Source organism: Hoplias malabaricus, chromosome 1, assembly GCF_029633855.1.
Source record: "Hoplias malabaricus isolate fHopMal1 chromosome 1, fHopMal1.hap1, whole genome shotgun sequence".
Lineage (NCBI taxonomy): Eukaryota > Metazoa > Chordata > Actinopteri > Characiformes > Erythrinidae > Hoplias > Hoplias malabaricus.
In genome coordinates, this window is record NC_089800.1 from 14,444,604 (window position 1) to 14,455,659 (window position 11,056).

Sequence of the window (11,056 nt, forward strand, 5' to 3'; positions counted from 1 at the left end):
GTTTAACAGAGTGCACAATGAGTTGACACAGTGTTTAAAAACTCAAGTAGCCCTGCTGTGTCTGATCCATTCATAGCAAATAACACACGCTAACACAGCACCACACGTCAGTGTCACTGCAGCTCTGAGAATCATCCACCACCCAAACCATACCTGCTCTGTGGTGGTCTTATGAGGGTCCTGACCATCGAAGGACAGGGTGAAAGAGGCCTAATGAAGTATGCAGAGCAACTGTTGGACAACAGTCTGTAATTGTAGGAATGCAGAAAGTAATTGAATGTAGAAAGTTATTGAAGTAAGATTTTACCTAATTTTTTAGTGTGAGTGTGGGTCCCCTGATGAAAACATGAGTAGCCCACAGTGTGTTTAGGATTCCTATAGTTAATTAAAGATGGTGTTTTCTTGCATGGCGTGAATTTTCTATTTATTTATTAGTATGATTATTTTGTTCCAGGCTAAGAAAGGCTTCCCTGAACCCCACTACATCCAGCTGCCTCCAACATCACTGCACAGCATAGCAAATGAGGCATAGCTTCGGAAATAGCCTTGAAAAGTCACTTTTAGTGCTGTGGTCATCTCCAGGTCACGGGCAGGAAGCCATCCCTCAGGTGCGAGTAGACAACCCAAACTAACACAACGAGCGTCTGTTGCCCCGACCCTGTGCTCTGGTATTTAGAGATGAAGGTCAAATCAATATCCTACTGCTCCTGGTTCCAAAAAAAAAAAAAACTGCCACTGTTTGTTTCTGCTGACCGCCAGTCCAATCCCTCCACACTGGGGCCCTTATAAGCCCCTGTCACTGAATAAAGCAAACCAGAAAAATCACATCACGTGTTGTGTGTCAGAGCATGGTAGTGAGGAATGAGATGTCTCTACTGTATAATCCCCCTCCAACACTCCAACAATGTCTGACAGACTATCACACACACACACTGCCCAGGGGTGTGTGTGTGCATGAAGAAGGGGGGGGGGGGTGTTTATGATAGCCAGAAAAAAAAAACCCTCAATACTGCACAACTGAAAAATATATGCTCTCTCTCTCACTCTCACTCACTTCTTTTTTTTCTATTCACTCTCTTTCTCAAGCTTTCTCAAACTCACTTTCTCTCTCTCTCTGATCTTTCACTCTGTCTATATTTCAGTCTCTCTCTCTCTCTCTCTTTCTCTCTCTCTCTCTCTCTCTCTCTCTCTCTCTCTCTCTCGCAGTGAAAGACAGGACAGAAGGCGAGGGTGAGGGGGCACAGAGGAAGCACGGCTGATTTCAATAAGAGTTAATGAACCATAGATAGCTGCATTTCCATGCTGGATAAGGAGCATGCGCTTCACTAACAAAGCAATGGAAAATGTGCTCAGATTCTGTTTGTATAAGTGTGGTGTGTGTGTGTGTGTGTGTGTGTGTGTGTGTGTGAGAGAGAGAGAGAGAAAGAGATGTTCTCAGATATATATTAGGTGCCTTTAGTATTTTAAATGACCTCTTTAACCCTTGATGGACTGCACGCTCCACCAGGCCTGGGTACCTGGCTTCTTCTGCAGCTGTTGCTCCAAGTCCATTGACTGTGCATCATCTGTCTCGCTGCGCTACTTGGCAACCCACCGCTGCTATTACCTCACTGTATTAATCAGCGCGGGGAGGACATGGCATCTGCATGCATGACCTGATGAATGCAGCGGTGGGGCAAAAGCGAGCATATCCAGAGCTTTGCCCTCATTAAAGAGGCAGCCAGTCTCCGACAGCCATAACAAGGCTGACAAATACTTGGCAACCTTCAAGCCAAAGCCTCCCCAGTGCTCAATGCTCAATGTTCCCAGTTCCAGCCTAATAAGCGGAGGAGCTCCCGGGGCCTAAATCATGTAGGATGCCCTTCCATATTCTACTCTAAGTTTTGGAATAACTCTTCATATCATTAATTTTATTTAAGATCATATATGATATATATTCTATATAAATTCCAAAAAAAGTACGACTTCATCTAACAATAGGTAGGACTATTTCATAAATCATTAAAATCCTTCATAAATACATGGAATGAAATGAAAATAACATATATTAGTCATCATTTCTTCTTGAATAGAGTTACCATTGTGACAGAAGATGTTTTATTAAACTATATTTGTAATATCCAGTTCAGGGTCGCGGGGGGTCCAGAGCCTACCTGGAATCATTAGGCACAAGGCGGGAACACACCCTGGAGGGGGTGCCAGTCCTTCACAGGGCAACACACACTCACACACTTTTGAGTCGACCATCCACCTACCAACATGTGTTTTTGGACCGTGGGAGGAAATCGGAGCACCCAGAGGAAACCCACGCAGACACAGGGAAAACACACCACACTCCTCACAGACAGTCACCCGGAGGAAACCCACGCAGACACAGAGAGAACACACCACACTCCTCACAGACACTCACCCAGAGCAGGAATCAAACCTCCAGGTCCCTGGAGCTGTGTGACTGTGACACCTGCTGCACCAAATATTTAATATATTTTGCAAGCAATAATAAGTAAAACCATATGGTAAAATACCACTGCAAACATTTCATTAAAGATATTTCAATATAATCTTTGCAATATTTTACAAACAGTCAAACATACTCCGGTCTCAGAGCCTAACCAGAATCTTCAGACACACTGGATGAGGCACCAGTTAATCACAGGGCATCACACACTCACCCAGTCATAAATACACTAATAACAATTTATACTGTAGATGCATCTAAAACTTGTCATTTTCTCACAAGCTCAAAAAAAGCTAATTATTTGATGCGTGGGGTGGCATCATTATAATAACTTGATCTGTTTATCTGAAATAATTATGGTGTTACGTCCCTGAAAAACATGATTCCAAAATTTCTGAATGATTACTCCAGCTTCTAAACTTGCAGGTGTCTAGCCATGGGGATTGAAGGTGGGGAATAAGGCCTTGCCAAGTCTGAGTATAAGTGTGAAGCTGAAGTGTGTAGTAGGAGTACTTAAGAAAGGAAAATTCAGCTGTATGGGTTGCCATGGCCTAATTGCGTTTTAACCGAGTCTGGTGACAGTTTCCAAGAAGTCTTTATCCTCCTCCACACTCCGTTTCTTGGACTGGGTCTCACTTTTGCAATGAAAATTCACAACACTCCTGGCAAGCCATGGAGGGAGAAACATAGTAAGTCTGGAGGCAGTTGGAGGTATTATGCAGGTTTAGGAGCATTGAGCTGGTTGCTCCATCAGCCAGAAGTAAATATGCCTTAGAAGTATATAACAAGTATTCGGGCCTCACTTTCCTGTAGATGCCAAAAAAGGGCTCTTTGCCTTCTTTAAAAAATCATGAAGCAAGGCAATTATTAAAGTTTAGTGAACCTTCAGTGAGCCCCGAGAAGGACTTGCACCCCCTCCATGGTGTGTTCCCGCTTTGCGCCCAGTTATTCCGGGTAGGCTCCGGACCCACCGCGACCCTGCACCGAAGAAGCATTTACAGTCATTGTCTGTAACCGCTTATCCAGTTCAGGGTCGCAGTAGGTCCAGAGGCAAGGCAGGAACACACCCTGGAGGGGGCACCAGTCCTTCACAGGGCGACACACACTCAAACATTCACTCAGACACTCACACCTATGGGCACTTTATAGTTGCTAATCCACCTACCAACTTGTGTTTGTCTGGACCTTGGGAGGAAACCGGAGCACCCGAAGGAAACTCACGTGGACACAGGGAGAACACACCACACTCCTCACAGACAGTCACTCGGAGCGGGAATCGAACCCACAACCTCCAGGTCACTGGAGCTGTGTGAAAGCGACACCTACCTGTTACGCCACCTTGCCACCCACGGGGGGGGGCATGTGATAAATAAATCACCTGATCAATATATGTGCATGTTAATATAGAAATCGGAAGCCTACCAACACACAAACTGTGAAACAAGACCCCCCCAGTCAGTTTTTGTGCTCTGTATAAGTCAGAAAACAACTGATTCAATGAGCTGTAAAGTAAAGTGTGGAGATTTTAGGATTGCACCACCCCCTAGACTGAGTATGTCCAATCGCAGCACTGGACCCATGTTTATGTGAGAGTGCAAAGAAAGGGGTTAAACCATGGAAGACAAACAAAACAGTGAAAATGCAAGCTTCCTCCTCTTGCTTCTTGTGCACTTGGGGGTAGGGTGAGCAGTAGCTCATTTTCATTTAAAGGAACGGCCACTGAAACCAGTCATTCGGAACAGGGCCGCTTACACATGGGGAGAATGGTGTTGTGTTGTTTGATCCTTGTGGTTTTTTGAACAACACTTTTTTAACGTTTTTTTTTTTTTTTAAGAAAACAGGGACCTACATGCGTGCAAGTGGTAGATATGTCTCTTTGTAAGTGTTCAACTGTACAATCAAATCTTAATAATGCTGCTAACTTCACATGTAACTGCAGTATCTTTTAGTTGAAAAACAAAAGAAATGCCCCGTTTCCCCTCAACCAGACTCTCACTCATGCTTCAGCTTTGCTTGGTTTAGCTCATGCTGGACTACAAGCTCTGAACATTCCTCTCTGGCTAATGACCCAGTGCGGGTCGCAGAGCAGGAGCTTAGCGCATGTTCACAACATCTTTATCGCTTTGGGAAAATAAAGGCCTTGCTCTTCAGTAAGCTGTGTCAGACAGATAGAAACAACCCACCCCTCCTCCCTCTTTTTCCCCTCTATTTTATCCTTCCTCTGCACCAGACGCTTTTGAGGAGCAGCACAAAACGGAACAAAACCGCAGCGAGTCCATTGTGAGCCGACGGAGGGCTGAGCACTGCTGGATTGACGGGATCTCAGGCCCCGCCTCCCAGAGGTGAACAGGAGTGTGGGAAGAGCCTGTCGGACAATGGCTATCACCGGGAGGGGAGGAGGGGAGCAGGCCCCTGGCCCCGGCTCTGTGGCAGACAGGCCAAGGCTTTCATTCTCCACGGAGAACCCCAGGGGTCAGCACAGGGGCCCTGCAGCACCCCGGCTCTGGAGAGTGGCACGGCCTTGGCTTAACCCCACACAGATGGCTCCGTTCTGCCACTCAGAGATGCTTAGCTCTAGATGTGGACGGTTAAAGCCTCAGCAGCAGCCAAGTTCAATACACAACTGCTGCTTGTTGTGCCGTGGGTAACAATGCAGAAGAGCAGGGTTCGACTCCCAACTCGGACCTGCACCCTATTGGCAAGGCACCTAATAGTACATTCACCTACGTTTATGACATGGTTAAACTGTAAGTCAGTCTGGATTAGAGCATCTATATGCAAACACACACACATAAGTTATTTTTGCACACACTAGGGGCAGTCAGCACGCATGCAAACAAACCCACTGTTGGGGTCAGGTGTCTTGCTCAATGGCATCTTAGCCATGGATGTTAAGGGAGGAGAAAGTGTTATTCCTTATCTACAACCACCCACCTTCTAGTCCCAAGTCCACACCTCTATATTTTAGACCATGGCTGCCCCCAGTAAAAGATATTTTTTTACTCAAGAGTCAAGAAAATCAAGTTGTTTTTCCCCCTTTCATGTTTCATTTCAGCCCAGTCTGCTTAATCTTATTTGAAATCATGAGCCGTCATGGTTTTTAAGTGTTGTCAAGTTGCAACAGGGAGAAAGACAAAGTCTCTGCAAGACATCACTCCACAACTAAATATTGTTTTCATTTTCTTCTCTCCAAAGTCCACCCTCCAACTGCTTGGTTACACAATCCACCATCTCTTTTTTTTCTCTCTTTTCCTTAAACACAGAAAGTCTGACTCATACCCGTCACACAGACAACGAACAATGCTCTTTATATATACTTCTATGAATTCTAGGTGTAAGGTAAGTCAAGTTTAATACAGAAAATAACAGTTTATATTAACTGGTCACATGACTAGAAAACTGAATCTGATTGTTTTGGCAAGAAAGTGGAAAGAGGGAAATTTAAAAATAAGTGCTAAGCTTTTGAAATTTTGTTGGGCACTGCACAGCAGACAGCATTCATTCACTGTCTGTAACTGCTTATCCAGTTCAGGGTCGCGGTGAGTCCTGAGCCTACCTGGAATCATTGGGCACAAGGCAGGAACACACCATGGAGGGGGCGCCTGTCCTTTATAGGGCAACACACACACACACGCATCCAGGCACGCACGCACACACACACACACACACACACACAAACACATTCAATAACACACTCACACCTACGGACACCTTTGAGTCGCCAATCCACCTACCAACGTGTGTCTTTGGACCATGGGAGGAAACCGGAGCACCTGGAGGAATCCCACGCATATACAGGGAGAACAGACCACACTCCTCACAGACAGTCACCGGAGGAAACCCATGCAGACACAGGGAGAACACACCACACTCCTCACAGACAGTCACCCGGAGGAAACCCACGCAGACACAGGGAGAACACACCACACTCCTCACAGACAGTCACCCGGAGGAAACCCACACAGACACAGGGAGAACACACCACACTCCTCACAGACAGTCACCCGGAGGAAACCCACACAGACACAGGGAGAACACACCACACTCCCCACAGACAGTCACCCAGAGGAAATCCACGTAGACACAGGGAGAACACCCCACACTCCTCACAGACAGTCACCGGAGGAAACCCATGCAGACACAGGGAGAACACACCACACTCCTCACAGACAGTCACCCGGAGGAAATCCACGTAGACACAGGGAGAACACCCCACACTCCTCACAGACAGTCACCTGGAGGAAACCCACGCAGACACGGGGAGAACACACCACACTCCTCACAGACAGTCACTCGGAGGAAACCCACGCAGACACAGGGAGAACACCCCACACTCCTCACAGACAGTCACCCGGAGGAAACCCACGCAGACACAGGGAGAACACCCCACACTCCTCACAGACAGTCACCCGAAGGAAACCCACGCAGACACAGGGAGAACACCCCACACTCCTCACATACAGTCACCCGGAGGAAACCCACGCAGACACAGGGAGAACACCCCACACTCCTCACAGACAGTCACCCGGAGGAAACCCAAGGAAAAAGTGCATCTGCATTGATTCATTTTGTTCTTGGGGATAATATTGTTTCCAAAATATGAGTTTTGGTTAAGACGATTTATGTTTTTCTTAATAAAATGACAATTATCACAAAATGAGTGGGAGAATGCAGAATTTTGAATTATAATTATATGTTACACAAAAAATGCTTTATAGCTTATCTGTTTATGTAATATTCACACACACACACACACACACTGTCAAAGTTCTACCACTGACTGCTCAGTGAGCCCTTAGGCAAGTCTTCATCACAATCCACATCTCATTCTCTCTTTGTCTTCTCTTCAGATGCAAAACTTCAGCTTCATATACGATGCCACCCAAGCACGAAGAACTGTCAAAGAACTCTTTCCCCTGCATCGCACTTTCTACTGGAATGCTCAGAAGGCATGGAACATTGTCTACAGAGAGTACCGAAGAAAATAAAATTGTGGTCCCTCTTGCACAGTTATATAAGTGATCTGGCACCCAGGTCTGCCATGTTTGAAATCACAGGGATGCGACAAAAAGGAGCCCCGCAGAGACTCTCCTTTCCGAGGCATGGAAATGAAACAAAACAGATCAATCCCTGGTGCTCCTACCCAGCTAGGTCTTTATAATTACTCGAAATCCCATTACCAAACAGCTGCTCAGCCTAATCGAATCAATATCTAGTGATCAGATATCATGCACATTCCCTGAGTATTGGCAGACAGGAGCAGGGGGGCATGCTGTTGTGGTGATAAAGCAAATCCCAGCATAGCATCTACTTAACTGGGTCAATATGCAGAGCTTCCCTGCGAATCCTTATAAATATGATAATTGCGTTACTCTAGGACTCGCAGAAGCAATCCAAGAAAGATCCAGAGTGAAAATCAGGGATTTTCAAGCTGTTTATGCTTGTTTTTATGGAAAGCTTGGCTGTTGCTGATGTGACAGGCATTAATACTGCGAGTTACAGACAAACATTTATAAGTTTATGCTGTGACTATTATTCCATATTGCAACTGTGATACGTCTTGTGACATTTTCTTGAACTGATGATGTGACCTGAGATCTAAAGATTATTTGCATTCAATTGATTCGAAATGCAATGGTAAAAATATGCCCAAAAAATCAAGGTCACTCAAAGTTGGCCAGAATGCAGATTTACAGGGTTTTAGGATGTAGCTGTTAAAATCTTCTCGTACATAATGAGACAACCACCCTCAAGAGTCTAATACTCATCAGAACACAAATCAAAAAAAGAACAGAGCTTGATTCCCAGGCTAGCAGCAGAGCTCTGCCAGTCTGCAGTGATATCAGAGGAGTGCTGGGGACTTTAGTTCAACTTAGAGCACCATACGCCTTCAGAAGCATTCGACAATCAAATATTATCATCCTCTCCTACCTCTCCTGTGATATCAGGTTGAATTCAGCTTCATTGTTAGCAGCTTTTGGTTTGACTATTCCAGTTCCACCTTAAATGTTTCAGTGGTATCAGACACCAGAATATAATTACGTTGGAACTGGACGATTACTAGCTAATTAATAAAATATCAACATACTACTAGCAATGCTTTACGCTTGTTATGAAGTTAAGGGTAATAATACATTAAAATTAAATGAAAGGATGTCCTTCCACTCTTGTCTCTTGTCGCTTGTAAAACTTTATTCCATTATTTTGAATGAAAAAACTAATCCCAGATTTTCATAAACGGTTGAGACATGACCTCACTTGCCAAAACAGAATTTTTTCCAGTGTGCACAATCTCTCCAGAGGTTTCCCAGTTTATATTTGGCAGCACACACAAGGATTAACTCTTTCCTTTAACACAGTGTGCTCTGACCCTCCGTACTCATTCCTAACCTCATGGGAGCTGAAGGCGAGTGCTTTAGCTTTAGCACACACTATTAACACCTCCTGTTTCCAAACGATGTGTCTGTTTGTCTACAATCCGGGTCAAAGCTCTGATCCCTGACCCGCCATCCGCGGCCTAATCTGGGAAACACAGCCAGACCCTTTGCCCCCTGCACAACGCCAGGCCCCCTGTGACCCTAGTTAACCCTTTAGCTTTAAAACGCTGAAATCCCTAAAGCAAACTTCCAAGCTACTATCTTCAGCCCACAGCTGCACAGACACTTAATTCAAGGCCCAGGGACCAGGGAGTGATAAAGAAGAATCAGACATGAGGACGCAATCAATGTCCCTAATGAATCGACTTCAGAGGTTATGACACATTTCGCTCTAGTGAGGAATTACAGTAATACAAGACCTGATGAAATCACCCCTTAGAACGTTTAAGAGGCACCAGGCACCAGTCGAGTAGGTATGCAGTTGTGGGCAAACCTTTGGACACTCAAACATCATGTTAAATTGTTAAATTTTCCCCAAGAAATAAACGTAAATATGGCATTTACTTTATAAATTAACACAGAATTTCTGTTTATTTTCCTATTTTAATATGAAGGTTTTTTTTTGTGCAGTTCAGGAAATAAAGAATGACTGTGCAGAAGTATGTTCACTTATTTTCAATTAAATTGTATTATTTTATGCATTATTTTATTTTATATTATTATTATATTAAAATGGCCTTTTATCTACACTCACTGTCCAGTTTATTAGCTCCACCAAATCAATATATCAAACATATCAGCTGACCATACACTAGCACTTTGTACTTTTACAATTGCAAACCGTCGTCCATCTGTTGCACTGCTGCGTCTGACCCATTCATACCAGTACAACACAAAACAACACTGCACCACCACATTAGTGCCACTGCAGTGCTCAGAATGATCCACCACCCAGGTAATAACTACTCTGTGCTTGTTGTGTAGGAGTCCTGATCATTGAAGATTCAGAACAAGAGATGGACTACAGTCTGTGATCGTAGCATTAATTCTACAAAGTGCATGGACCTGTTAAAATAGACACTGGGTGTGGAAACAAGGAGGTGGCTTTAATGCTATGGCTGACCGGTCTCCGTCTCATGTACTTATAATAATCCCAGCCACCCTGTCTTGAAAATTAAGACCTTATTAATTATTCATTAAGTTTACATTGAAATTCCCCTCTGGTCATCTATTAAAGCTTTAAAAACTCGTATCCATTTATCAAAATGACAGGTTTAGATGCTTTAAAAGTGGCTTAGCCGTAGTAACTCTACACCTTCACCTACTTTCAGGACCTCTATCTCCACTTAACCCTCTGCCACTCACCAGCAGTAGCAAGCTGATTGGATAAGTTCCAGGATTATGATGTAAGAAACCCTGCCAGTCAAAGAGGAAATGCTCAGCCGTGATGCTGTTTATTTATTTATTTATTTTATTTATTTATTTATATAATTTTTTTCAGGCATGGTACATATTGTAAGCAAAAAGAGACTGGTCTCAAGATGAAAATATTTTAATAAAAGACCCAGGATTTGTAAATTGTGTAAGGATATGATGTATATATCTGGCAACCCTGTGTTGGAAAACGTTTCCTAAATGTAACCCTAAACCTAACCTTCAAATTAACCTGAAAACCTAACCACAAATTCCATAACGTTAGAAAAGCAGAGTGTTGTGTTTAAGTAATGCTATCGCTAACAGAAATCTCTGTATTTTTTGTAGCTCTTCTTTGGGTACACACCAGAGGTTTTGGGGTTATGTCGTGAAATAGTGCCACCAGTGGATGGGGGCTCCCTTAGTGAACGTACAGTAGCTACGAATTATGACGAAGAAAAGTCTCCTCAATGTACAAAAGACAATGTTTTAATAGGTATGGTCTTTCATTAGCATATGTATGTTTTGATAGAACATGATACCAGGCTGGACCTGCATCACACAAGGTCAGCTAACTTGGTTATGACTAGAGGGGGTCTTTAAGGGTTAATTAGGTTTTTAATGTAAGAGTTGTAAAAGTAAAGTAACACATGGGTCCTTTCAGACTTGGCTCTGTATATGGATATCTCACAAAGTGAGTTTCAGACTGATCTTCTGAGTAAATTGGAGCAACAAATAGCTCAGTGTTATATCACTGACAAAAATAAGCATCTGTCCTCGCAACTGCAGTAGCAAAATCCTTCTTATC